The 6000-nt window shown below is 41.5% G+C and overlaps 1 protein-coding gene across 1 annotated transcript in view; it reads left to right on the top strand.

The window, feature by feature from the left end:
• Positions 1-1815: 1815 nt before the first annotated feature.
• CLCN5 (chloride voltage-gated channel 5) overlaps positions 1816-6000 on the top strand; it is a 139987-nt gene continuing 135802 nt past the window's right edge. Inside the window, exon 1 of the mRNA XM_038748022.1 lies at positions 1816-1848. The gene's annotated coding sequence lies outside the window, so the exon portion shown is untranslated. The remainder of the gene's footprint in view (positions 1849-6000) is intronic.

The following is a 6000-nucleotide window of genomic DNA, read 5'->3' as shown; positions in this document are numbered from 1 at the left end:
TATTAGTAGTAGTAAGCGCTTAATAAATGCCATCATTATTATTATTAGTAGTAGTAAGCGCTTAATGAATGCCATCATCATAATTATTAGTAAGCACTTAATGAATGCCATCATTATCATTATTATTAAGCGCTTAATAAATCCCATTATTATTATTAGTAGTAAGCGCTTAAGGAATGCCATCATTATGATTATTAGTAAGCGCTTAATAAATGCCATCATTATTATTAAGCGCTTAATAAATGCCATCATTATTATTATTATCATCACTCATCAATCGTATTTATTGAGTGCTTGTGTGCAGAGCACTGTACTAAGCGCTTGGGAAGTACAAGTTGGCAACATATAAAGACAGTCTAGTAAGCGCGTAATGAATGCCATCATTATTATTAGTAGTAAGTGCTTAATATATGCCATTATTATTAGTAGTAGTAGTAAGCGCTTAATAAATGCCATCATTATTATTATTAGTAGTAAGCGCTTAATAAATGCCATCATTATTATTAAGCGCTTAATAAATGCCATCATTATTATTATTAGTAAGCGCTTAATAAATGCCATCATTATTATTAGTAGTAGTAAGCGCTTAATAAATGCCATCATTATTATTATTAGTAAGCGCTTAGTGAATGCCATCATTATCATTATTATTAAGCGCTTAATGAATGCCATTATTATTATTATTAGTAAGCGCTTAATGAATGCCATCATTGTGATTAGTAAGCGCTTAATAAATGCCATCATTATTATTAAGCGCTTAATAAATGCCATCATTATTATTATTATCATCACTCATCAATCGTATTTATTGAGTGCTTGTGTGCAGAGCACTGTACTAAGCGCTTGGGAAGTACAAGTTGGCAACATATAAAGACAGTCTAGTAAGCGCGTAATGAATGCCATCATTATTATTAGTAGTAAGCGCTTAATATATGCCATTATTATTAGTAGTAGTAGTAAGCGCTTAATAAATGCCATCATTATTATTATTAGTAGTAAGCGCTTAATAAATGCCATCATTATTATTAAGCGCTTAATAAATGCCATCATTATTATTAGTAAGCGCTTAATAAATGCCATCATTATTATTAGTAGTAGTAAGCGCTTAATAAATGCCATCATTATTATTATTAGTAAGCGCTTAGTGAATGCCATCATTATCATTATTATTAAGCGCTTAATGAATGCCATTATTATTATTATTAGTAAGCGCTTAATGAATGCCATCATTGTGATTAGTAAGCGCTTAATAAATGCCATCATTATTATTAAGCGCTTAATAAATGCCATCATTATTATTATTATCATCAATCATCAATCGTATTTATTGAGTGCTTGTGTGCAGAGCACTGTACTAAGCGCTTGGGAAGTACAAGTTGGCAACATATAAAGACAGTCTAGTAAGCGCGTAATGAATGCCATCATTATTATTAGTAGTAAGCGCTTAATATATGCCATTATTATTAGTAGTAGTAGTAAGCGCTTAATAAATGCCATCATTATTAGTAGTAGTAGTAAGCGCTTCATAAATGCCATCATTATTATGAATGGTGTCCTACAGCGCCCCGCCAGTAGGGGGCGATGTCCCCGCCCTCGTCAAAGATGGCCGCCGCTGGGCGGGGATGGGACACTGCGGCTGCGCAGCGCCCGGGGAGGGCGCGCAGGCGCGCGGGGTGACAGGCGCCGTCACGTGAGCGCCCGCCCCCGCCCCCGCCCCCCCCCCCCGGCTCCGCGTATGGAGCTCCGCCGGCCCCGACTGGCGCTGACAGCGCTCCGGGACGGGGCGAGGCGCTGAGCCCGGAGCCCCCCGGAGCCTCCCGGCCGACCCCCTCCGCGCTCCGGCCACAGGTAATGGAGGCCGCCGGCCGCGCCCACACAGCGCTCCCCGGGGAGCGCCCCGCACTAACACCACCGCCGGGCGCCCCCTACAACCGACGTGCGCGCGCGTCCCCCTTCCCTTCTCCTGCCGCGCATGCGCGCCTCGCCCCCCTCCAGCCGCGCATGCGCCCCCCGATCCCCAGTCCACCCACCGCGCATGCGCCCCCCCCCTCCAGCCGCGAATGCGCCCCCTCCCGTCCCCTCTCCAGCCGCGCATGCGCCACCCCGGGGCCCATCTCCAGCCGCGCATGCCTCCCCCGGGTCCCCCCTCCCCTCCAGCCGCGCATGCGCCCGCCGGTCCCCTTTCCAGTCGCGCATGCGCCCTGCCCCCTTCACACCTTGGTGTGAGGTGTTTCCTCACAGCTCTGCCACCGTGGGCCACCAATAATAATTAATAATAATAATAATAATAATAATAATGTCGTTATTTGTTAACCGCTTACTACGCGCCAAACACTGTTCTAAGCGCTGGGGGGGATACAGTAAATACAATTTCAATCATTCACTCAATCGTATTTATTGAGCGCTCACTGAGTGCAGAGCACTGTACTGAGCGCTTGAGCACTGTACTAAGCGCTTTTATTTATTTTATTTTATTTGTTCATTCATTCGGTCGCATTTATTGAGCACTCACTGAGTACAGAGCACTGTACTGAGCACTTGAGCACTGTACTAAGCAGTTTTATTTATTTTATTTGTTCATTCATTCACTCAATCGTATTTATTGAGCGCTCACTGAGTGCAGAGCACTGTACTGAGCGCTTGAGCACTGAACTAAGCAGTTTTATTTTATTTGTTCGTTCATTCACTCAATCGTATTTATTGAGCGCTTCCTGTGTGCAGAGCACTGCACTGAGCGCTTGAGCACTGTACTAAGCGCTTTTATTTATTTTATTTTATTTGTTCATTCATTCGGTCGCATTTATTGAGCACTCACTGAGTACAGAGCACTGTACTGAGCACTTGAGCACTGTACTAAGCAGTTTTATTTATTTTATTTGTTCATTCATTCACTCAATCGTATTTATTGAGCGCTCACTGAGTGCAGAGCACTGTACTGAGCGCTTGAGCACTGAACTAAGCAGTGTTATTTTATTTGTTCGTTCATTCACTCAATCGTATTTATTGAGTGCTCACTGAGTGCAGAGCACTGCACTGAGCGCTTGAGCACTGTACTAAGCGCTTTTATTTATTTTATTTTATTTGTTCATTCATTCGGTCGCATTTATTGAGCACTCACTGAGTACAGAGCACTGTACTGAGCACTTGAGCACTGTACTAAGCAGTTTTATTTATTTTATTTGTTCATTCATTCACTCAATCGTATTTATTGAGCGCTCACTGAGTGCAGAGCACTGTACTGAGCGCTTGAGCACTGAACTAAGCAGTTTTATTTTATTTGTTCATTCATTCACTCAATCGTATTTATTGAGCGCTTCCTGTGTGCAGAGCACTGCACTGAGCGCTTAAGCACTGTACTAAGCGCTTTTATTTATGTTATTTGTTCATTCGTTCACTCAATCGTACTTATTGAGCGCTCACTGTGCAGAGCACTGCACTGAGCGCTTGAGCACTGTACTAAGCGCTTTTATTTATTCATTTCATTTGTTCATTCATCCACTCCATCGTATTTACTGAGAGCTTACTGTGTGCAGAGCACTTCTGAGCGCTTGAGCACTGTACTAAGCGCTTTTATTTATTTTATTTGTTCATTCATTCACCCAATCATATTTATTGAGCGCTTCCTGTGTGCAGAGCACTGCACTGAGCGCTTGAGCACTGTACTAAGCGCTTTTATTTATTTATTTATGTTATTTGTTCATTCGTTCACTCAATCGTATTTATTGAGCGCTCACTGTGTGCAGAGCACTACGGAGCGCTTGAGCACTGTGCTAAGCGCTTTTATTCATTTATTCATTTTATTTGTTCATTCATCCACTCAGTCGTATTTATTGAGCGCTTACTGTGTGCAGAGCACTGCACTGAGCGCTTGAGCACTGTACTAAGCGCTTTTATTCATTTCATTTGCTCATTCATCCACTCAATCGTATTTACTGAGAGCTTACGGTGTGCAGAGCACTTCTGAGCGCTTGAGCACTGTACTAAGCGGTTTTATTTATTTTATGTGTTCATTCATTCACCCAATCGTATTTATTGAGCGCTTACTGTGTGCAGAGCACTACTGAGCGCTTGAGCACTGTGCTAAGCGCTTTTATTTATTTTATTTGTTCATTCACTCAATCGTATTTATTGAGCGCTTACTATGTCCAGAGCACTGTACTAAGCGTTTTTATTTATTCATTTTATTTGTTCATTCATTCACTCAATCGTATTTCTTGAGCACTTACTGTGTGCAGAGCACTGTACTAAGCGCTTACATGCACAAATGCATACACTCACCTCGAATTAGTCTGTGTATGACTTTTCAAATTCTGGGTTGAATAATAATAATAATGTTGGTATTTGTTAAGCGCTTACTATTCATTCATTCAATCGTATTTACTGAGCGCTTACTGTGTGCAGAGCGCTGTACTAAGCGCTTGGGAAGTACAAGTTGGCAACATCTAGAGACGGTCCCTACCCAACAGCGGGCTCACAGTCTAGAAGGGGAAGACAGACAACAAAACAATGTATATATGTTTGTATGTATTTATTACTCTATTCATTTTATTTGTACGTATTTATGCTATTTATTTTATTTTGTTAATGCGTTCTGTTTTGTTGTAACAATGTATATATGTTTGCATGTATTTATTACTCCATTTATTTATTTTATTTGTACATATTTATTCTATTCATTTTATTTTGTTAATATGTTCTGTTTTGTTGTAGCAATGTACATATGTTTGTATGTATTTATTACTCTATTTTATTTGTACATATTCTATTTATTTTATTTTGTTAATATGTTCTGTTTTGTTGTAACAATGTATATATGTTTGTATGTATTTATTACTCTTTTATTTGTACATATTCATTCTATTTTATTTTGTTAATGTGGTTTGTTTTGTTGTCTGTCTCCCCCTTCTAGACTGTGAGCCCGCTGTTGGGTAGGGACTGTCTCTAGATGTTGCCAACTTGTACTTCCCAAGCGCTTAGTACAGCGCTCTGCACACAGTAAGCGCTCAATAAATACGATTGAATGAATGAATTAATTAATGAGGGTATTTGGTATCTTTCCCAGTGCTTAGAACAGTGCTTGGCACATAGTAAGCGCTTAACACATGCCATTATTATTATTATTATTATTATTACTGGGTTCTAATCCCGGCTCTGCCACTTATCAGCTGTGTGACTTTGGGCAAGTCACTTCACTTCTCTGTGCCTCAGTGACCTCATTTGTAAAATGGGGATGAAGACTGTGAGCCCCACGTGGGACAACCTGATCACCTCGTATTCCCCCCCAGCACTTGGAACAGTGTTTGGCACATAGTAAGCGCTTAAAAACACCATCATCATTATTATTATTACTGGGTTCTAATCCCGGCTCTGCCGCTTACCAGCTGTGTGACTTTGGGCAAGTCACTTCACTTCTCTGGGCCTCAGTTCCCTCAGTTTTAAAATGGGGATGAAGACTGTGAGCCCCCCGCGGGACAACCTCATCACCTTGTCTCTCCCCGAGCGCTTAGAACAGTGCTTGGCACAGAGTAAGTGCCTAATGAATACCCTAATTATCATTGTTATTCTCTGTTCCTCAGTTCCCACATCTGTCAAATGGGAATGAAGACTGTGAGCCCCAAGCGGGACAACCTGATTACCCTGCATCTCCCTCAGGGCTTAGAACAGTGCTTGGCACAGAGTAAGCACTTAACGAATACCCTAATTATTATTATTATTCTCTGTTCCTCAGGTCATTCATTCAATCGTATTTATTGAGCACTTACTGTGTGCAGAGCACTGTACTAAGCGCTTGGGAAGTACTCAGTTCCCTCATCTGTCAAATGGGGATGAAGACTGGGAGCCCCACTTGGGACAACCTGATTGCTTTGTATCCCCCCCAGCGCTTAGAACAGTGCTTTGCACATAGTAAGCGCTTAACAGATGCCATCATTATTATTAATTATTATTATGTGGGACAACCTGATCACCTTGCATCCCTCCAGCGCTTAGAACAGTGCTTTG

The sequence above is a fragment of the Tachyglossus aculeatus genome, chromosome 6, assembly GCF_015852505.1.
Source record: "Tachyglossus aculeatus isolate mTacAcu1 chromosome 6, mTacAcu1.pri, whole genome shotgun sequence".
NCBI lineage: Eukaryota > Metazoa > Chordata > Mammalia > Monotremata > Tachyglossidae > Tachyglossus > Tachyglossus aculeatus.
The sequence above is the reverse complement of the archived record's forward strand: the minus strand, read 5'-3'. Positions and strand labels throughout refer to the sequence as shown.